Source organism: Delphinus delphis, chromosome 3, assembly GCF_949987515.2.
Source record: "Delphinus delphis chromosome 3, mDelDel1.2, whole genome shotgun sequence".
Taxonomy (NCBI): domain Eukaryota; kingdom Metazoa; phylum Chordata; class Mammalia; order Artiodactyla; family Delphinidae; genus Delphinus; species Delphinus delphis.
Window position 1 is genome coordinate 137,251,111 of NC_082685.1, and position 23,599 is coordinate 137,274,709.

The window sequence follows — 23,599 nt, forward strand, 5'->3', positions numbered from 1 at the left end:
TTTATGCTTTCATTTGTCTCTATTTCCTTCCAAACCCCCACAGTAGAAATAAGAGGGGAAAAAGGCATAAACCCATAAGGACAAACAGAGTAAGAGAGGTAATAGCAGATGTAAGATACCAACACATCTGGGGGAGATGGAAAGCAAATTGAGGAGTAGTTAATGACTCTGCAAAGACAGTGAAGAAAACTGCAAAACTGGACACGCCAATGAGCTATACCTTTCCGAACGCTCAAGAGACTTCAAACTATAAGAGACCAACTACCTCAAAGTTTGGAGGATTGAAGCAGACCAAAAATGGGGATTGTTTGAATGTAGAGCAGTGAGAGCCCCAGCCCCTTTTCTCCTCAGAGCCAGTTTGCTACTGCCTCTGCCCACTCCCAGGCCAGCTCAGGAGCAGAAGGCACAGGACAGTCCATTAGCTCAGATCCAGTTATGGGAGCACTGTTTCCCTCTTCTCGCTGCACCCCTAAACGCTTGAGTTTCCAGAATAAAGGGAAACATGTATATAATGCCCCAGGCAGGGGATTCCTCTTTTGGTTAAAGAGAAAAGACCTCCTGAAACCCATCTTCGGAGGTTCTCCAACCCAAAACCCGCCTGACCACCTACTGTGCAGTCCTCCAGGTGCCAGTTTCACTTGCAGGCAAGGAGCTTCCAATCAGATTTAAGTGCCTTCTGCTTAGAATGAATGTCCAGCCAAGAGGTGCCAGACACCCGAGGAAAGGCTCCACAATGAAAGGAAGAAAGCACACCTACCCACCTCGGCCGCTCACCCATGGGGTGAAGCAGGGATTCCGTGTGGCTGACAGGGTCTTGGTGCTCTGGCCACGTGTCAGGCCTGAGCCTCTGAGGTGGGAGAGTCGAGTTCAGGACATTGGTCCACCAGAGACCTCCCAGCCTCACGTAATATCAAACGGCGAAAGCTCTCCCAGAGATCTCCTTCTCAACGCTAAGACCCAGCTCCACTCGATGACCAGCAAGCTACAGTGCTGGACACCCGATGCCAAACAACTAGCAAGAGAGGAACACAACCCCACCCATTAGCAGAGAAGCTGCCTAAAATCATAATAAGGTCACAGACACCCACAAACACACCACCGGACACGGTCCTGCCTACCAGAAAGACAAGATCAGGCCTCATCCACCAGAACACAGGCAACTAGTCCCCTCCACCAGGAAGCCTACACAAGCCACTGAACCAACCTTACCCACTGGGAGCAGACAGCAAAAACAAGAGGAACTACAAATCTGTGGCCTGCAAAAAGGAGACCCAAACACAGTAAGTTAAGCAAAATGAGAACACAGAGAAACACACAGCAGATGAAGGAGCAAGGTAAAAACCCACCAGACCAAACAAATGAAGAAGAAATAGGCAGTCTACCTGAAAAAGAATTCAAAGTAATGATAGTAAAGATGATCCAAAATCTTGGAAATAGAATGGAGAAAGTACAAGAAATGTTTAACAAGGACCTAGAAGAACTAAAGAGCAAACAATGATGAACAACACAATAGATGAAATTAAAATTCTCTAGAAGGAATCAATAGAAGAATAACTGAGGCAGAAGAATGGATAAGTGACCTGGAAGATAAAGTAGTGGAAACAACTACTGCAGAGCAGAATAAAGACAAAAGAATGAAAAGAATTGAGGACAATCTCAGAGACCTCTGGGACAACATTAAATGCACCAACATTCAAATTATAGGGATCCAAAAAGAAGAGAAAAAAAGGGACTGAGAAAATATTTGAAGAGATTATAGTTGAAAACTTCCCTAATATGGGTAAGGAAATAGTCAGTCAAGTCCAGGAAGCACAGAGAGTCCCATACAGCATAAATCCAAGGAGAAACATGCCAAGACACATATTAATAAAACTATCAAAAATTAACTACAGGGCTTCCCTGGTGGCGCAGTGGTTGAGAGTCTGCCTGCCAATGCAGGGGACACGGGTTCGTGCTCCAGTCCAGGAAGATCCCACATGCCGCGGAACGGCTGGGCCCGTGAGCCATGGCCGCTGAGCCTGTGCGTCCGGAGCCTGTGCTCCGAAATGGGAGAGGCCACAACAGTGAGAGGCCCACGTACTGCACAAAAAAAAAAAAAAAAAAAAAAATTAACTACAAAGAAAAAATATTAAAAATAGCAAGGGAGAAGCAACAATTAACATACAAGGGAATCCCCATAAGGTTAACAGCTGATCTTTCAGCAGAAACTCTGCAAGCCAGAAGGGACTGGCAGGACATATTTAAAGTGATGAAGGAGAAAAACCTACAACCAAGATTACTCTACCCAGCAAGGATGTCATTCAGATTCGACGGAGAAATTAAAACCTTTACAGACAAGCAACAGCTAAGAGAATTCGGCACCACCAAACCAGCTCTACAACAAATGCTAAAGGAACTTCTCTAGGCAGGAAACACATGAGAAGGAAAAGACTTACAATAACAAACTCAAAACAATTAAGAAAATGGTAATAGGAACATACATATCGATAACTACCTTAAATGTAAATGGATTAAATGCTCCAACTAAAAGACACAGACTGGCTGAATGGATACAAAAACAAGACCCGTATATATGCTGTCTGCAAGAGACCCACTTCAGACGTAGGGACACATACAGATTGAAAGTGAGGGGATGGAAAAAGATATTCCATGCAAATGGAAACCAAAAGAAAGCTGGAGTAGCAATTCTCATATCAGACAAAATAGACTTTAAAATAAAGACTATTAGAAGAGACAAAGAAGGACACCACATAATGATCAAGGGGTCGATCCAAGAGGAAGATATAACAATTGTAAATATTTATGCACCCAACATAGGAGCACCTTAATACATAAGGCAAATGCTAATAGCCATAAAAAGAAAAATCGACAGTAACACATTCATAGTAGGGGACTTTAACACCCCACTTTCACCAATGGACAGATGATGCAAAATGAAAATAAATAAGGAAACACAAGCTTTAAATGATACATTAAAGAAGATGGACTTAATTGATATTTATAGGACATACCATCCAACAACAGCAGATTACACTTTCTTCTCAAGTGCTCAGGGAACATTCTTCAGGATACATCATATCTTGGGTCACAAATCAAGCCTTGGTAAATTTAAGAAAATTGAAATCACATCAAGTATCTTTGCTGACCACTATGCTATGAGACTAGATACCAGTTACAGGAAAAAAACCTGTAAAAAATACAAACATATGGAGGGTAACGAATACACTACTAAATACCAAGAGATCACTGAAGAAATCAAAGAGGAAACCAAAAAATACCTAGAAACAAATGACAATGAAAACACGATGACCCAAAACCTATGGGATGCAACAAAAGCAGTTCTAAGAGGGAAGTTTATAGTAATACAACCCTACCTCAAGAAACAAGAAACAGCTCAAATAAACAACCTAAACTTATACCTAAAGCAATTAGAGAAAGAAGAACAAAAACCCCCCAAAGTTAGCAGAAGGAAAGAAATCATAAAGATCAGATCAGAAATAAATGAAAATGAAATGAAGGAAATGATAGCAAAGGTCAATAAAACTAAAAGCTGGTTCTATAAAAAGATAAACAAAATTGATAAATTAGCCAGACTCATCAAGAAAAAAAGGGAGGAGACTCAAATCAATAGAATTAGAAATGAAAAAGGAGAAGTAACAACTGACACTGCAGAAATACAAAGGATCATGAGAGATACTACAAGCAACTCTATGCCAATAAAATGGACAACCTGGAAGAAATGGACAAATTCTTAGAAAAGTACAACCTTCTGAGACTGAACCAGGAAGAAAGAGAAAATATAAACAAACCAATAACAAACACTGAAATTGAAACACTGATTAAAAATCTTCCAACAGGGCTTCCCTGGTGGTGCAGTGGTTGAGAGTCCGCCTGCTGATGCAGGGGACACGGGTTCGTGCCCCGGTCCGGGAAGATCCACATGCCACAGAGCGGCTGGGCCCATGAGCTATGGTCGCTGAGCCTGCGCATCCGGAGCCTGTGCTCCGCAACTGGAGAGGCCACAACAGTGAGAGACCTGTGTACCACAAAAAAAAAAAAAAAAAAAAAAATTCTTCCAACAAACAAAAGTCCAGGACCAGATGGCTCCACAGGTGAATTCTATCAAACATTTAGAGAAGAGCTAACACCTATTCTTCTCAAACTCTTCCAAAAAACTGCAGAGGGAGGAACACTCCAAAATCATTCTGCGAGGCCACCATCACCCTGATATCAAAACCAGACAAAGATGCCACAAAAAAAGAAAACTACAGGCCAATATCACCGATGAACATAGATGCAAAAATACTCAACAAAATACTAGCAAACAGAATCCAACAACACACTAAAAGGATCATACACCATGATCAAGTGCGGTTTACCCCAGGAATGCAAGGATTCTTCAATATATGCAAATCAATCAATGTGTTACACCATATTAACAAATTGAAAGAGAAAAACCATATGATCATCTCAATAGATGCAGAAAAAGCTTTTGACAAAATTCAACACCCATTTATGATAAAAACCCTCCAGAAAGTAGGCACAGAGGGAATTTACCTCAACATAATAAAGGCCGTATATGACAAACCCACAGCCAACATCATTCTCAATGGTGAAAAACTGAAACCATTTCCATTAAGATCACAAATAAGACAAGGTTGCCCACTCTCACCACTATTATTCAACATAGTTTTGGAAGTTTTAGCCACAGCAATCAGAGAAGAAAAAGAAATAAAAGGAATCCAAATTGGAAAAGAAGAAGTAAAGCTGTCACTGTTTGAAGATGACATGATTCTATACAAAGAAAATCCTAAAGAAGCTACCAGAAAACTACTAGAGCTAATCAATGAATCTGGTAAAGTAGCAGGATACAAAATTAATGCATAGAACTCTCTAGCATTCCTATACACTCTTGGTGAAAAATCTGAAAGTGAAATTAAGAAAACACTCCATTTACCATTGCAACAAAAAGAATAAAATACCTAGGAATAAACCTACCTAAGGAGACAAAAGACCTGTACTCAGAAAACTATAAGACACTGATGAAAGAAATTAAATATGATACAAACAGATGGAGAGATATATCATGTTCTTGGACTGGAAGAATCAACATTGTGGAAGTGACTATACTACCCAAAGCAATCTACAGATTCAATGCAATCCTTATCAAACTACCAATGGCATTTTTCACAGAACTACAACAAAAAATTTCACAATTTGTATGGAAACACAAAAGACCCCGAATAGCCAAAGCAATCTTGAGAAACAAAAACAGAGCTGGAGGAATCAGGCTCCCTGACTTCAGAGTATACTACAAAGCTACAATAATCAAGACAGTATGGTACTGGCACAAAAACAGAAATATAGATCAATGGAACAGGATAGAAAGCCCAGAGATAAACCCACACACATATAGTCACCTTATCTTTGATAAAAGAGGCAAGAAATATACAGTGAAGAAAAGACAGCCTCTTCAATAAGTGGTGCTGGGAAAACTGGACAGCTCCATGTAAAAGAATGAAATTAGAACACTCCCTAACACCATACACAAAACTATACTCAAAATGGATTAAAGACCTAAATGTAAGCCCAGATGCTATAAAACTCTTAGAGGAAAACATAGGCAGAACATTCCATGACATAAATCACAGCAAGATCCTTTTTGACCCACCTCCTAGAGAAATGGAAATAAGAACAAAAATAAACAAATGGGAACTAGTGAAACTTAAAAGCTTTTGCACAGCAAAGGAAACCATAAACAAAACGAAAAGACAACCCTCAGAATAGGAGAAAATATTTGCAAACGAAGTAACTGACAAAGGATTAATGTCCAATATATACAAGCAGCTCATGCAGCTCAATATCAAAAAATGAAACAACCCAATCCAAAAATGGGCAGAAGACCTAAATAGACATTTCTCCAAAGAAGATATACAGATTTCCAACAAACACATGAAAGGATGCTCAACATCACTAATCATTAGAGAAATGCAAATCAAAACTACAATGAGGTATCACCTCACACCAGTCAGAATGGCCATCATCAAAAAATCTACAAACAATAAATGCTGGAGAGGGTGTGGAGAAAAGGGAACCCTGCTGCACTGTTGGTGGGAATGTAAATTGATACAGCCACTATGGAGAATAGTTGGAGGTTCCTCAAAAAACTAAAAATAGAACTACCATACGACCCAGCAATCCCACTACTGGGCATATACCCTGAGAAAACCATAATTCAAAAAGAGTCATGTACTGCGATGTTCATTGCAGCTCTATTTACAATAGCCAGGACATGGAAGCAACCTAAGTGTCCATCAACAGATGAATGGATAAAGAAGATGTGGCACATATATACAATGGAATATTACTCAGCCATAAAAAGAAACGAAATTGAGTTATTTGATGTGAGGTGGAGGGACCTAGAGACTGTCATACAGAGTGAAGTAGGTCAGAAAGAGAAAAACAAATACCATATGCTAACACATATATATGGAATCCTAACAACAACAACAAAATGGTTCTGAAGAACCTAGGGGCAGGACAGGAATAAAGCCGCAGATGTAGAGAATGGACTTGAGGACATGGGTAAGCTGGGACAAAGTGAGAGAGTGGCATGGACATATATACACTACCAAATGTAAAGTAGGTAGCTAGTGGGAAGCAGCCACATAGCACAGGGAGCTCAGCTCGGTGCTTTGTGACCACCTAGAGGGAGGGTGGGAGGGAGATGCAGGAGGGAGGAGATATGGGGATATATGTATATGTATAGCTGATTCACTTTGTTATAAAGCAGAAACTAACACACCATTGTAAAGCAATTATGCTCCAATAAAGATGTTAAAAAAGAAAAAAGAAAGAAAGCATACCCAACCAAAACAGCAGTGACTGAAAGGAACTTGAAGGAAACAGAAAGCATTGCAGGAAGCAGAAGACAAAAGACAAAATACTGCATCCATAAAACAAGAACAAAATTCTAAAACTAAAGTAAACCAAAATAAAAACCCTCAGAGAATAAGAAAGTTCTCTATTAGAAATTTAAATTAAGGAATTCAATCAAAGAGTTGTTTAAAAAAATCTAGAAGAGATGAACAATAGAGAAAAAAAGACAAGAAAAGGGGGTAATCAATTCATGAAGTCCAACATCTAATTATTAGAATTCCCAGACTCACACTATTGTGCTCCCAATAAACAAAGACATACGGTTTCTACTGTAATTGAATTGCCAACAAATCTCAGAAATTTCAAAATTAGTAATGAGTGAGGAAAAACTCCAGCTTCTCACATATTCCAATAGAATAAAAAAAGTAAAAGAAAAAATCCAACTAGCAAGATAAATCCTGTGTGGCTGTGGATATTCATTTTTATTTTGCAGGATTTTTTTTCCTAAAGACTTTTCTTAGATGTCTGGAAACAGAAATCCTGATTACACGTTGTGGCATTGCTATAAATAGTTTATATTTGGACTGCTTTCTAGTAGTGTCCTAAAATATCAAACTATATCATGTTGAAAATAAGCAATAATGGAAATTATGACATACCTAATTGCAAACGAAATCCTCCCTTTTCTTAGATGCAAGCATGGTTTGCTGTCATTTTACTCTCTGCCCTTTTGATTTTGACCAATTTTTATGGACATTAATGAGAGCTTAGAAACCCAACCAGCCAAAAATATAGAGTCGTGTCATTATAGATCAAAGCCTCTGAGGAGGCAGAATGGTCCTTAATTATTAGCTTACTGTGGATGCATAGCAATGCATTCAATAAGATTAAAGAAAACGGAGCTTACTCGGTCATTTATTTTCTTGACTTGCAACCCACTGTGAAAATAATATCAAAGAAAACCATTTCGTCTTTGTTCTCTTTGTCTGAGTTTAAATTACAAAACTTCTGGGCAAGGCTCTCAGACAACCTCTTCCTTGGTTGGCAAGGCCAGGCACTGGGCTGCTTAGAAAATAGCTGGGTTTTCTCTATGTGTGAAAACAGAAGGCGAGGACAGCCAAAGCCCACATAATCCTCCTCAGACATGGTGGGCCCTCGGGGGAGATCATTAGCAAACATGCTTCATTTGAAAATCTATTTTAACATTTAGAAATTATTTGCACCATATTAGCTTTTGGCCCGAGATTTTTATTCCTCAGCATATTTGTCAGGATCCCCACGGGAGGGGAGTTGGGGGTGGTGGCAGCTGGGAAACTTTGAAGCAAATGGAAAATGAACGTGAACTGGTTCTGCCCTAGTGAGGAACAGCAGCGCGGCTCCTGACACGCCCTCTTGCCCCACTTGATCTCACAAGCTACTTTCCCAGCCAGGAGGCTGGGGTCTCCCCATTCCGCTTACACTCACATCCATGGCCAGTCCACCCAGGCTGATGGGCTTACATCAGCTCTTCCCTCACTGAGCTCTACCTCACTTGAGGTTCTCTTGACCATCAAGGTCACACACGCAAATGCCCAGGAGGGCCGTACAGGTGTTCAATGGGGCTTAGTAGAGCCCCCATGCCCAGCATGACGAGGCAGCCCAGGCTCAGCAACAGCCTGGGTAGCCATGCTGGAAGGCAGGCTTACTTTTTCCAAGCCTTTTAATTCTTTAAAGGCAACTGGAAATCAATAAATTTTTGGTCAACTCTCTCAATTTTTAAATGGTGGCTTAAATATTTTAAAAACACTGTGTGGCCTAGTGAAACTGAACCTTCAGGCCAGATTTAGCCGTCAGGTTGCTAATTTGCCAATTCTGCTCTAGGTTTTATAGGAACATCATCAGAAAAAAAGGGGATGGCAGTCCACAGGTCCATAGTCAAATACATCTGGGAATGGTACATATTACACCCTTCTTAGATATTTGTATTAGTAACTCATGATCTTCTGGTGTTTAAAACACACACAAATAAAATCTGTTTTTTGTTTGTGTTTGTTTGTTTAATTCAGTGTTCTCCAAGTTTATTTGACCATTGAATTCATTCTTCTTTTTTTTCTAATAAATTTCTTTCTTTCTTCACTTTTTGGCTGCGTTGTTTTTTTCATTGCTGGGTGCAGGCTTTCTCTAGTTGTGGTGAGCAGGGGGCTACTCTTCTTTGCGGTGCACGGGCTTCTCATTGCATTGGCTTCTCTTGTTGCGGAGCACGGACTCTAGGCTTGCGGGCTTCAGTAGTTGTGGCTCGCAGGCTCAGTAGTTGTGGTGCACAGGCTTAGTCGTTCCACGGCATGTGGGATCTTCCTGGACCAGGGCTCGAACCTGTGTCCCCTGCATTGGTAGGCAGATTCTTAACCACTGTGCCACTAGGGAAGTCCCACCATCGAATTCATTCTTACAAATCTTTTTCTGGCATTTTCTTACAACTCTGACTTCAGAGTTAGATAAAGCTATAAAATCCTCAATTAACTGTCAGTTAAATAGCTGTAAGAATTTAGGTCCCAAAAGGAAGATTATGAAAACAATTCAGTATAGAATGAAACAGAAAACAGAGTAGTGGAGTTTAATCCACAAATGTAGCCAGCTGGGTGGGAAGGGCCCACCTCTGTGAGGTCTAGGATGACATAGTAGTTTCTTAGTGATTAAGGTTTTTTTTGTTTGTTTGTTTTTTGTTCTTTTGCCACACCACGTGGCTTGCAGGATCTCAGTTCCCCAACCAGGGATTGAACCCGGACCAGGCCAGGGCAGTGAAAGCCTGTAACCCTAACCACTAGGCTGCCAGGGAACTCCCTTCAATTAAGTATCTTTTAACCTTGGGAAGATTTAGCAGCAAAAACAGAAATGTTTAAGAGACTCAAATCCCATATTATTAATATTTTTGTTTTGATGAACCTGTAGGAAACTGGTATTTTATATACTTGTAATGTGAAGAAAATTGGCATAATAAAGTAACAAAATAGATTCGTGACTCTAATTTAAAATGAAGAATTGAATAATTGACTTTGGTGGTTTCATGTTGAAATTTTACTGTTTATAAGTAGCATTGGAACATATTTAAGAGAACTTAAGGTTTACCCTGTTTGTATGCTTATCATTATATTTATAAGAATTATTAGTATTCTGAAAGTTATTTTTTCTAATCAAATAAAGTACTTTAAAAGGAAATGAAATAGATTAAACTATAAAGGCAGTTTAAAATGCTAAAAAAGGTTTAATTAGGTTTTTAATAGGATAAACATTAATCTTTAAAAATGATTGTTAGATAAAATAATATGTCTGGAATTTGTTTCAAAATAATGAGTGGAGAAAATGATAGGAATTTAAATGTAACAAGCCTGACCCATGAATTGATTTTTTTTTTTTGCGGTACGCGGGCCTCTCACTGTTGTGGTCTCTCCCATTGCGGAGCACAGGCTCCAGACGCGCAGGCCCAGCGGCCATGGCTCACGGGTCCCGCTCCTCGCGGACCGGGGCACGAACCCATGTCCCCTGCATCAGCAGGTGGACTCTCAACCACTGCGCCACCAGGGAAGCCCTGAATTGATCATTTTTGAAGCTGGGTGATGAGCACATGGAGGTTTATAACGTTCTTTGCACCATTTTTGTATCTGTATTAAATTTTTCTATAATGTAATTTTAAAATTTGTTAAAATCTACTAGATCAAAAATATAATGTTTGTAATTTTATAATGCTAGGTATTTTACAACAGACAACAGTGAAATGGATGAATAAATGAATGAATGGATGAATGACATGGCCACCCTGTGAGGTAAGGTACTGTCACTTCCTTTTCACAGATTAAAACGAAAAACAAAACTAAGGCCAACTGAAATTAAGAAAGTTGCCCTTAATGTCTTGACTGTTAGCTCCAAGAGCGTGGAGATTGTATATTTAAGTTAACCTTACAACTTGTGAAACCAGGAATTTCAAACACATGAGGAAGAGAATGGGGTCAAGTTCCAGAGGCAACATGGCAGAAACTCAGGCCCTTCCCCATAAAGATATGAATCTCAGTTATAATTCATTTCCAAAACACAGATCTTCCCAGCTCTTCTGAGGGAGCATGGTTGCCTCCATACAAATAAGGAATGGCATTAAGGTACAGAACGAAACCATGGGTTGAATCACAAGCAGGTGGCCCTGAGCAGAAAAACAAAATGTATTCTACATCTCCTCAGGAATAACTAATTTAGGAAACACAGTACAGGAACACTCATGCCTCTTTGCAGCTCGTGGTTTATTTTTAAGGGATTAAAAATATTTGCAAGTCAAAGCAGACACTGCTCTTCTGCTGCCTTATAACTTTCTTCAACTCTAATGTAGTGTGTTCACTAAGAAGCAGGAGCAATGTTTGAGTGATGGCCATAGGGGGTGTTCGAAAAAACATTTTTTTCTCTTTGAGCAGAACTCAAGAAAGTCTATCATGGCAGGAGGGCTGCAGTGCTACAGTCATGGAGGAGGGCAGCATTTCAGAATAAAAGCTCTTACTTTCACCATCATAAAAAATTCAAATTTCAAGTAAAATTTGAAACCTTTACTAAGATCCTCCCATCCATCATAAGCGATCCCTTTACATCCTACAAGAAACACATCTGAGGATTCTTTTTTTTTTTTTTAATTAATTAATTAATTTATTTATGGCTCTGTTGGGTCTTCGTTTCTGTGCGTGGGCTTTCTCTAGTTGCAGTGAGCGGGGGCCACTCTTCATTGGCCCGCGGTGCGCGCACATCTCACTGTCGTGGCCTCTCTTGTTGCGGAGCACAAGCTCCAGACGCGCAGGCTCAGTAGTTGTGGCTCACGGGCCTAGTTGCTCCGCGGCATGTGGGATCTTCCCAGACCAGGGCTCAAACCCGTGTCCCCTGCATTGGCAGGCGGACTCTCAACCACTGCGCCACCAGGGAAGCCCTGAGGATTCTTAAATAGTTACCCAGCAGTGGAGGTACGTGAGGGGTGCTGGTGGCAGGGGACAAGGGGATGAATTCCAAAGCATTTGTAGCAAAAGAAAGCCCTCCTGAAGTCCAAGAGTCACATTGCCCCCCTCTGGACCTTTGTAGTCTTCACACAAGTGAGATGATTAAAACCCCATAAGCCTGCATGAACCTGCTGAAATAGGATAGTCGAATTCCCTTTTCCCCTCACAAACAATTCAGAAAGCCAGATTTGAAGGTTTCTAATAGAGGTATTAGAAGACAACCTAGGAAGGGAGAAAGGGCAAAGGGCATCAAAGGAGTAGGTGTTGACATGGGGGTGGGGCTGAACTCAGGAAGTTTGACTCATAATTTTATCTCCATTATTCCCCCCATATAACATGTACTACTATCTATCCTTTCTCAGGTGCCTACTATGGGCCAGGAACCAAATTTTAAAAATCCTTCTGACAACCCTTCCAGCCAGGCCTAGAATATCTGTGTCTCTAGTGGCTCCTGCTTAGCACCACAGTTTTGCCTTTTCCTCTCTAAATTTTCCCCAACCTGTGAAGATGGCTTCTTTCCCATTTCCTTCTAGAAGCATACTTGAAGTACTCCTGACCACACTGCCACTCTCCTGTGGCACCTGAGATCTGCATCCACAGTCTGGTCCTTGACTTCACATTTCTTCCATTTCATTTGTGTGAATCAAGCCCCCTCGCAGCTCTCCTCAAGAGCAGGGTCCGCGTGCGGGGGTCACGTCCATTCCCCTAGGTTCCCCACCACCTAGGACAGTGCTGCTCACACTGGGCTTGACGACTCACATGATGACTTTATCTCCACCTGGTTTCTCTGTAGGGGAAATGGCTCATACTTTGGGTAGCAGTCTCTCATATTTACTCTAAAGTAGGAAAACCAAGCTTCTGACTTTCTTCTCCAGACTTGCTCTCACATATTGGGGACTGGCAACACATCCTTCTAGCTGAAGCTGAAAACCTGGACTCCTCTTTTTATCTTATATCTCATGTTCAATCTGTCAGCAGATCTCACTGGCTCTATTTTCAAAATATATCCAGAACACAATCCCTTTATCCCATTATTACCCAAACCACAGTCATCCCAGTATTACCATTGAGTCCAAGCCACCAACAGCTTTTGACTGGATTATAGTTACAGTCTCTGCAGCTGGTCTCAGAGCTTCTGTTTTATCTGGCACCCACCAGCCAGGTAAGATAGAAGCTCGGAGACCAGCTCAGACATCGTCTGTTTCAAATAGAGCATCCAGGAAGATCCTTCTAAAAGACGTCAGATCATGTCACTTCTCTACTCAAAACCCTTGGATGGCTTCCCTTCTCACTCAGAGTAAAAGCTAAGACCCTTAAAATGGCCTTCAAGGCTCAGCCCAATGTGATCCCCTTCTTCTTTGATGTCATCTCTTCCAATCTCCACCTCACTCACTCCACCCAGCCGCACTGGTCTTCTCACTCTTACTGGAGGGCACCAGGCCTACTCCTCTGCAAATTCCTACTGATCCCTTAAGGATCATTTTAGGTGTTACCTCCTTCAGGTGGCTTGTGTACCTACACACCTAAACCAGGTGGAGTTCTCTTTTGTACTTCCAACATCTGTGGCTAGCACTGTGATTTTCTCCACCTCTTTGTACTATTATGACTTCTACGTTGACTGTCTCTCTCATAAATCAGATTGTAAGCTCCTTCAGGGTAGTGATCATATTTGACTTATACGGACTATATTCATAAGAGCTACAGTAATTGAGACAGTGTGTAAGGATAGACAAAAAAATCAAAAGAGAGTCCAGGAATTGACCCATATATACGGTCAATTGATTTTCCACCAAGGCGCCAAGCCAATTCAGTGGGGAAAGGCAAGTCTTTTTTAACAAATGGTGCTGGATCTACTGGATGTCTGTGTAAATAAAAGTTGAACCTTGACCTTTAGCCCACACCAGGCACAAAAATTAATCTGAGATATGTCATTGACTTAAACATAAAACCTAACACCATAAAGCTTCTAGAAGTATATCTCCAGGACTTTGAAGTAGGGCAAGTTTTTTGGACTGGATACAAAAAACACGAACAGTAAGAGGGAAAAAAAATTTGATAAGTTTGACTTTATCAGCATTTAAAATTTATGGGTATCAAAAGATACCATTAAGAAAACCAGCAGACAGATCAAAGACTAGATTATACATCCAGGACTCTAAACAGTATTTGGCACACAATAAGAGCTCAATTAAATATTTGTTGAGCAAATGTATAAAAGATCTGGCTCTTTTCCACCAGAATACATGGATATTCTAGCGGGTACAGCCAGCTGAGGTGTCAATATCCTACGACTATTGAGTGGGCAGTGCTAGTTAGAGGGGAAATCTATCTTATAGGAGGAAGAAAAGTTATCAAGATTCACTAGTAGAACTGAAACGTGTAGTCAGCAAATTTAGGAGAATGTGTACAGGGCACCAGGACCTGTAGAAAATCAGACAAAATAAGGTGTGAATAACAGTAGAACACTCACATAAGGAAATTAGCTAAAAACAGAGGAAGAATTTCACCAAATGGAGCAGAAGGCATATGCCTCATTCTTAGTTGCCTAGGTAATGCTAATGATTTTATAATGAGAAACACAGATGCTGTAACTAGCAAATAAGCTGAAGCTACAAGTGATCTACCGTAGATCTTAAGAGGATTGAGAGTTCTATCACAGGCAAACGGTGAGGTCAGGAAGGGAAAATTTTTAGTTAGTTCAAAAAGGGCAAAATTGATCCTGCACACTTGAGACTGCTTCTGGACATGGCATAGACCCAGGCTGACTATACATTCTGGTTTGCCTAATACTGTCCATGCGTTTCCCAATGTGATTAATATTACCTCCTTTCTTTATTCTCAAAAGTGTCATTGGGGCTTCCCTGGTGGCGCAGTAGTTGAGAGTCCGCCTGCCGATGCAGGGGACATGGGTTTGTGCCCCGGTCCGGTAAGATCCCACATGCCGCGGAGCGGCTGGGCCCATGAGCCATGGCCGCTGAGTCTGCGCGTCCGGAGCCTGTGCTCCGCAATGGGAGAGGCCACAGCAGCCCGCAAAAAAAAAAAAAAAAAGTGTCATTGTTTGGATGATATATAATGTGACCATTTTACTTAAATGTGTTATTTCTTCCTCTTACTTTGGATAGTTAATGAGGATAAATAATTGTGTAGCTGCATGTCCACTGTTATTTGTTTTACCTGATAGCATCCCTCCCTGGAAGGCACCTCAGGCCAAATAAGAACGAGTGCTCACTTTCCTGACAACCAGTGTAAGACTGTGTTGACAAATGTATAACCTGATGTTTAGACTGCTTCCCTGCTCCTTGCTGTAACCAGGTGAGTTCGGCAGTAGAAGTCTTCAGTGTAATTATTTTGAATTAACATAGCTCTAGTCTACTCCTAAAACCACTAATTATATCAATACTTTCTTTTAAAGACATGGAAACCAAGGCATGAAATGATCCGGTTAAATGACTTGTCTGGGATCATTCAGGGTGAAAAATCTAGATAAGACTCCTATTTATGATAAATGTATTTTCAGCTCACCATCACCACCATCATTCATTCATTTAGCAAACATTTATTAAACACCTATTATGTGCCCAAAACCCGCTCTCCACATGATGAGTTTACTAAGGCTCCAACGACCTGGACACTCACTGTGCGTGCCTGGCTTAAAATAGGCGATCCGCTGCTGAGATAAGCACATTGGGTACCGATGTTCGGTGTTTAAAGTGTGTTCTATGTTTCAACTGAGAAAATTGACTGGAAGGGACACTGCAGTTCTACAGTAAGACAAATCTTAATTGTACAAGTGAACTTTAAGGGTCCAAGCAATGCAAGTGGGTTGTGGAACACTTATGGGGAATAGGGGAGTAGGGGGGAAGGGGCGGTTCTTGCATTCAGCGATGGAAATAAACATCCAACCTTGCTACTGTATCTTTCTAATCTAAAGATCTTTTTTTTAAACCTTAAAAAAGAATCTTTCATGACGCTGCTCTTTTACATGATACAACCAGCTAGGAACAGTCATTAATTAGTGTTTTGAATGGCTCATACATTTACATTAGAAACATCACCTTTGGTGTCTTTGATTCCTGAGCCCATTGATCTGCCATGGCTTTGAAATCTCTCAGGCAGGAATTCATTCAGATCAACCTAATTTGAAAGAAAAGCAACTGCTTTCCTGCCCTCTGAATTATCCATCCAGGGGGCTCCTCTCTGTTCTGGTAACCTCTGGAGTAAAGCTGGTTTTTCAGAGGTAGAAAACAGCTCTTTACCACAGTAACCACATAACAAAATGAAATAAATATATATAAGAAGAGAGTTGTTGCTTCTCATTCGCTCAAGCTGTAAAATAAATAAATACATATATACATAATTGGCTGCTACTAAGGAGAAGCCTAGATAGGTATGTAGTATGGAAAATGGGAAGTCTAAACTTTTATTGAAATTTACTGATAATCTCAACTATTCTAGTCTTTGTTTGATAACAATTATTACATCAATAATAATAGTGAGCTCTTACATAATATAATACAAACGATGGGGTGGGCACTATTCTAGGTGCTTTATGTGTATTAACCATTTAATCCTTACATGAATTCTCGGTTTTACAGAAAGGAAGGTCAGGCGACTCCACCCATCCAGGATTCAAGCACAGGCAGGGAGGCTCTAGTCTCGGGGCTCATCTTCACCACCACAGCGGGCTATATAGTTATTTCCAGAATGTTTTTACAATACGGTAATTTTTTATGTCTAGGACTTAATATTTGGCATAAGGAAAGCTGAACACTTTGTTCTATGCAAGCTTTCAATAAATGTTGTGGGTGAATGAATGAGTATACAAATGTAGAAGATCACAGGTTTTCTCTCAGTTGCCTCCGCCAATCACTAATAATTTTCTTCTTCCCCTTCTCACTGCCCACCCTCCACCCTACCAGCTTGGTTAATGATAAATTTATTCTGTCTTCCCTCTGCTCAGTCTTAACCAATAGGCTTGCACTTCTCATCCTTCAGTAATTGGACATCCTGCTTAGGACCCACAAAGGGAGCAGGTGGTCCAGGCAGTCCAGTGGGGATGTGGGACACAAGGTGAGACCCCAGGAGAAGCACCAGTTTAGAGCCAGAGGCACTGAGAAGAGACAGAGATGGTATTCATTTGGGGAACACAGGGACTTCTTCTTTATTTTAAAAAAAATATTTTATTTATTTGGCTGCGCCAGGTCTTAGGTGCGGCAGGCGGGATCTTAGTTGCGGCAAACGGGATCTAGTTCCCTGACCAGGGATCGAACGTGGGCCCCCTGCATTTGGAGCACAGAGTCTTAACCACTGGACCACCAGGGAAGTCCCAACACAGGAACTTCTAAGACTGAAACTCTCTTGCCTCATCCTCCAAGATCTGCACCAGCCATAGGATGCATCATTCATTCATTCAACATTTATTGAGCATCTGCTATATGCCAACACTGTGTTAAGCCTCAGACACATATGGCACTGAATAAGAAAGACACTCTCACTTCTTCTCATTATGATTATTACCTCTCCCCCAATACACACAAGTCACGCAACCTTATTCTCTTAATCTTAATCTCTTCATTACTCATCTCTACATCTTATTGGGACTGTCTCTCTCTGGGACTTCATTGATTGTCTGTATGGAGATCATTATTCATTCATTTATATATTAAATGAGCATCTACTATGTGACAAACACTGTTCTAGGTGCAGGGGATATGATAATGAAGCAAAGTAGAGAGGATTTCTTCACTCAAGGGGTTTGTAATAATCCTCAAGTCTATCTACACTTGCTATCCTTTCTTCTCTCAACTTCTTTAAAAGACATTAAATCATATAAATGAATAATTATAACAACATGCTGTTTTATTTTTAATATATAAAGATACAATCGTTATAACAATAATAGTACAACAAAGAGGAGGAGGGAATGGAGCTATAAAGGAGTAAAGTTTCTTGATTTCACTAAAATTGAGTTAGTATAAATTTAAACTAGGTTCTGGGAGTTCCCTGGTGGTCTAGTGTTAAGATTTGTGTCGAGAATCTATAAATAAAATAACTCAATTAAAAATAAAAAGATAACACAAAAAATAACTCAAATAAAAAGACAAATAACCCAATTAAAAATGGGCAAAGGGGATTTCCCTGGTGGTGCAGTGGTTAGGAATCCGCCTGCCAATGCAGGGGACACGGGTTCGAGCCCTGGTCCGGAAAGATCCCACATCCACGGAGCAACTAAGCCCGTGCGCCACAACTACTGAGCCTGCGCTCTAGAGCCTGTGAGCCACAACTACTGAAGCCCGTGCGCCTAGAGCCCGTGCTCCACAAGAGAAGCCAGCGAGATGAGAAGTCCGCACACTGAAACGAAGAGTAGCCCCTGCTTGCCGCAACTAGAGAAAGCCTAGGTGAAGCAACGAAGTCACAACGCAGCCAAAAGTAAATAAATAAATTTATTAAAAAATAAATAAATAAATAAAAAATAATAAAAAATAAAAATGGGCAAAGGATCTAAATAGACATTTCTCCAAAGAAGATATACAGATGGCCACGAAAAACATATAAAGATGCTCAACGTCATGAGCCATCAGGGAATGCAAAACCACAATGAGATACCACTTCACATCCACTAGGATGGCTAGAATAAAAAAGACAGGTAATAGCAAGTGTTAGAGAGGATGTGGAGAAACTGGAAACTTCATACACTGCTGGTGGGAATGTGAAATGGTGCAGCGCCTTGAAAAACAATCTGTCAGTTTTTAAAACAGTTGAATATAGTTATCTCATAAACTAGCAATTCCTCTCCTAGGTATATACCTTAGAGAAATGAAAACATGTCCACACAAAAACTTATATACAAATGTTCATAGCAGCATAATTCATAATAGCTAAAAAGTAGAAACAACCCAAATATCCATCAACTGATGAATGGATAAATAAAATAGCTCCACTCCCTCCTCCTCTTTGTTGTACTATTATTGTTACAACTATTGTACCTTTATATGTTAAAAATAAAACAACATATTGTTATAATTATTCATTTATATGATTTTTATTTTATTTATTTATTTATTTTTATTCATCAATAAAAAGAAATGAAGTACTGACATATGTACAGCAAGGACAAAGCTTGAAAACATTCTGCTAGGTGAAAGAAGCAGTCATAAAGGACCGTATATCGTATGATCCCATTTACATGAAGTGTTCAGAATAGGCAAATCTATAGCAACAGAAAGTAGATTAGTGGTTGGCTAGGGCTTAGAGGGAGGAGTTGGGGACACTGGCTAAGCAGAGCAACATTTCTTTTTAGGGTAATGAAAATATTCTAAAACTGATTGTGGTGATGTAAATATGCACAGCTCTGTGAATATACTGAAAGTCACTGAACTGTATACTTTAAATGAGTCAATTGTATGGTATTTGAATTGCATCTTAATAAAGCTGTTAAAATACATTTGAAACAATTAAGGGAATTAAAATGTTACACTAGAAAATACTCACTTAATGCAAACTACCCAGCCAGCTGCCTTCAAATCTTTTCCTACTACCTTGACCATATTTTTGGATTAAATCCAACCTTCTGATTCCAGACCATTCATGTTCCCTTTCTGCCATTCACATTTCTGCGCACATCTTCCATCCCAGCTCACTTTCTGTTTTTTGGCTGCGCCGCATGGCATGTGGGACCTTAGTTCCCGGACCTGGGATTGAACCTGCACCCCCTGCAGTGGAAGAGTGCAGAGTCTTAACTACTGGACCACCAGGGAAGTCCCTCCAGCTTGTATTCTTAACAGCTATCTCCCCTTTCAGACTTTTATTTAGATTTTGCCTGCTGTTCTTTGCCTACACTGTTCAAAATGGCTAGAACAAAGAATTACAGAATGTTAGAAACGGAGGACACTTCAGTGGTCCTTCCCTCCCAGCCCTTCACTTTAGGGCTTAGGAGACAAGGGCCAGAGAGATTACATGACTTGTCCCTAGTTCCCAAAATACTTCGTCTTTGGCCCACCTCTTCCCAAAAGCCTTGATTCATTAAGCCTTGATCCCTTATCTTTCTACCCAACCTCTGACACCATTCTTTATTGTACTACTGAACTGTACCAAATGCATTGATCTCAAGATGTCATTCACATTCAAACACAAATTTTGCATCCCAGAGGGAAAAAAGCAGCGCTTTTATCTCCATGGCTACTATATCTGCCGTCTCAGCTGCTGTAGCTTTTTCTTCTTCTGCTGTCATGAACAATTTAAAATTCATAGGAGTATGGACACCAAGGGGGGAAAGCGGGGGGTGGGGTGGGTGGGGTGGGGTGGGGTGGGGGGGTGGGGGATGAACTGGGAGATTGGGATTGACATGTATACACTAATATGTATAAAATAGATAACTAATAAGAACCTGCTGTATAAAAAAATAAACTTTCAATAAAAGAAAAGAAAATTCATAGGAGGCTGGCCTCAAACCAGCCAGGAGCAAACACAGGGAAAACCCCCCACCCGGTTTCCATAAAGGACATTCCCTCAACTTACTTCACAGAAAACCATTCCTGAGGTCTTCAGTAAAGAGCAATTTAGCCCATAGAAAATACAGCATCTCCACATTTTTAAATGCTCTCGGGAAAGAAAATGGAAATAAAGGGTATTTACATGTCTTTATAGGTCGATACCAGTAGGTATACCAGGATCAAAGATTAGTTGTTTTTTTAAATCAACTAAATATTCATCTTGATGAGAAATAGAACATCTTCTAGGGAGGCAGGAAATTCATAAATCATGTAGGTATAAGCAGTCATTCTGGATTTTACATGAAGAGAAAATACATTAAATACATTAATGTATTTTATGTATACATATGTATGTATGTATAATGTATAAATACATTATAAATACATTAATAACTGGCCTTCTGTGTGAAGGGAGTAACATAGTAAATAATAATGTAAATCCATTAAAGAACATGAGCCGTGAAGTCAAAGATCACGCAGGCCTACCTGGCTTGGAAAAGCAAAATGCACTGCTCTCTAAAAGGAGAGGAAGGGCCCTTCTTTCTGTCTGGCTGCGCCTTTGCTGCTCCAGGAACTGCTGAGCACAGGCATCTGCACAGAGGACCTTGGCGACTGAGGAAGAGAAAGGCAAATGTAATTAGAGACGCTTTCTTCCCCAGAGCGGGAACAATCTGGGGCTGGTTGAAGAAGAACTGATTACACAGTGTTGGCGAGGCAGTTTAAGGGGCACCCACCAGGGAGCCAGGAGGCTTCTGGAGCCAGTTCTGAGAATTACATACTGTTCCATGGTGCTTGCTAATTGACCCGGTATTTCAGGCTGAAAATATTTCCCCAAGGAGGTGAGTGACAGTAGATAACAAGGATCTCATCTCATGGGGCAGCCCACAGAGCATGAGCTTTAGAGACCAGGTATTATTATTATTTGAATGTATAAAACTGCAAAAAGATCACAGACTGAACACGGAAAGATTCTGAATTATGCATCAAGAAGATTTCTGCTGTGATTCTCAGCCCACACTCCCCTTCTCCTCCCTGCCCTGTATTACTTTAGTTTGAATTTTATGAATTATTTATCATTGTAAAGATAAGGGGTATGTACGGATCTATGAAATGGGCACATCTCTGAGAGCTTCATGATAACAGTCACTTCATTTAAGTGGCCATCTACGCACACATAGGGAAAGATATCTACAAAGTGCAGGAAAAGTTCTGGATGCGCAGTACCCGACTGTTGCCAAGGAGGAGGGAAATGAAATAGGGGACGAGGTGGAGAATTCAAGAAGCTCTTTCACATTTCACCCTGTATACTTCAGCGTGTGCTTCTGTTGTTGTCGCTATTTGGACTATTTATGATTATGACAGCGATTTTCTTGGCTTAAGGACTAAAAGTATACGTTTACCTCCACCGATTTCTGGGGAACACGGCCTCTCTCTGGTGACTGTGTATGTAAAAGTAACTCACCTCTGATACAGTAAACTGGCCTACCCACGTGGCATGGTCTAGGCCAGCATTCCAAAGCTGAGATTTTCCAGAGTTGTGAGTTCAGAAGTAGGGTGACTTGGAAAGAAATGAAACCTGGCACTTTGTGTCAAGTGGTTGAAATGGTGACATAATTACCAACTGACTGTAGAATACACCCCCAGGCAGAAGGGGGTGCTCCAATCTTGGTGATGAAAACGATACATGGCACTATGGGGCCAGTATCTGACACCAGGCCTGGAGGAACACGAAGAGGGAGTTAAAGCCCTCATGGAGAATATTAGCTGGTGTGCACCCTGCACTTGTTTTTGTTTCTCTCAGAGTTAGGGCTTTGGGAATCCCGAAGAAAACAGTATAATGAACTCTAGTCCCAGGATCATGGGGGGAATTCTCTTCCCAACTGAGTTATGGATATTTCAGAATATTCAGAAACAACCCCAGAGATATATTTAGCTGCTGCCTGGGGCCTTTTGTTCCCAGACAGATTTGGGGGCTGGCAGTGGCTGATGACATGATGCATGTCATCAGGATAAAGCTGTGTCTCCACGGGCTGCATCTTCTCCTTCTGTCACTGAGCCACAGTTCCAGAGCGAGTAAGGGGACCAGGTTACCTTTGCACAGAGGAGCCACCTACAAGGGGAGGATGAGAGATGGGTGAAAGGAACGGGGGCCCCTGCTGAGCCCTCCTATCTGAGCCAAGGCTGTGTCAGGAGTCTCATGACAGAGCTGTGCTGAAACGGTGGTTATGTCAGAGGCTGAATCTGGTCCTGAGGATTTTAAAGTCTGTGAGGGATTTATTGGGGGCCCTCGGATGAGGGCATTTTAAAATACCCGTTGGAGCCTGGACTAAGTGCAAAGGCTGGAGGCACTCTGCAGAGGGAACAGATGCTGGAAGGGTGCCTGCCTGGGAGGGGCCACGGCCAAATGTCAGCCATGATGAGCAGTAGAAATCCAAAGGCAGGGCACGACCCTGCCACCCAAGTCAGAAGTCTCGGCGCCGTCCCTGGCTTCTCTCTTCCCCTCATCCATCACTCAGTCCTGTTGATTCTCCCACTTCAAACCACCCCAGTCTTTTTACCCATCATCCTGACCACCGCCTGTACTGGGCAGGCTGGATCCCACAAGACACAGCGATGCACATGCTTTAGGGCACCAGCAGACAAGGGCACCAAAGAGAAGAGGCAATAGAAGTCTTAAAATATTTTGATATTTGACATAATTTTTTCAATGCATCTAAACAATCATCATAAGAAACATCAGAACTTGGGTTCTCTTATTCTTATCTTATGGTTAGCTTTGCTTAAATTTTGAATTGCATGTGGGGGGTGAAGGGGATGGTCTTTAAAGGTCTCAATCTCAACCGGTACCTAGTTGGCTGAAACAGCCTTCTAGTGGGCTTTTCTACTTCCTGTCTTGCCCTGTCAACTTTATTCTCCAGGAAACCGCCTGCAGGATCTTTCTAAAATGTAGATATTACTTTCCCACTTAAAATCCTTCATTAAAATGACTGCAGGAGGCCGCTCTCACCTTCTGAGATGGCCCGCACTCTGTCTGTGGAGTGTGTTTCTCTCTAAATAAATCCACTTCTTACCTATCACTTTGTGTCTCGCTGAATTCTTTCTCCGATGAGACATCAAGAACCTGAGCTTCATTAAGTCCTGAGACCAGAAATGTGAGCAGCTTGAGGGCACGTGGGCAGCACGTGGGCAGCACCCCGTGCCTGGACAGCCCGTACGGGGGCCCAG

The 23,599-nt window shown here is 41.2% G+C and overlaps 1 protein-coding gene and 1 non-coding gene across 2 annotated transcripts in view; both read right to left on the reverse strand.

Annotated features, from left to right (window-relative positions):
* The window catches only part of NIM1K (NIM1 serine/threonine protein kinase), a 69,534-nt gene that overhangs the window by 24,393 nt on the left and 21,542 nt on the right, over positions 1 to 23,599 (reverse strand). The window contains exon 2 of the mRNA XM_060007060.1: positions 20,861 to 20,986. The gene's annotated coding sequence lies outside the window, so the exon portion shown is untranslated. The remainder of the gene's footprint in view (positions 1 to 20,860; positions 20,987 to 23,599) is intronic.
* TRNAW-CCA (transfer RNA tryptophan (anticodon CCA)) lies at positions 17,132 to 17,204 on the reverse strand. Its single transcript has one exon. It is a non-coding gene; the product is annotated as a tRNA-Trp (tRNA).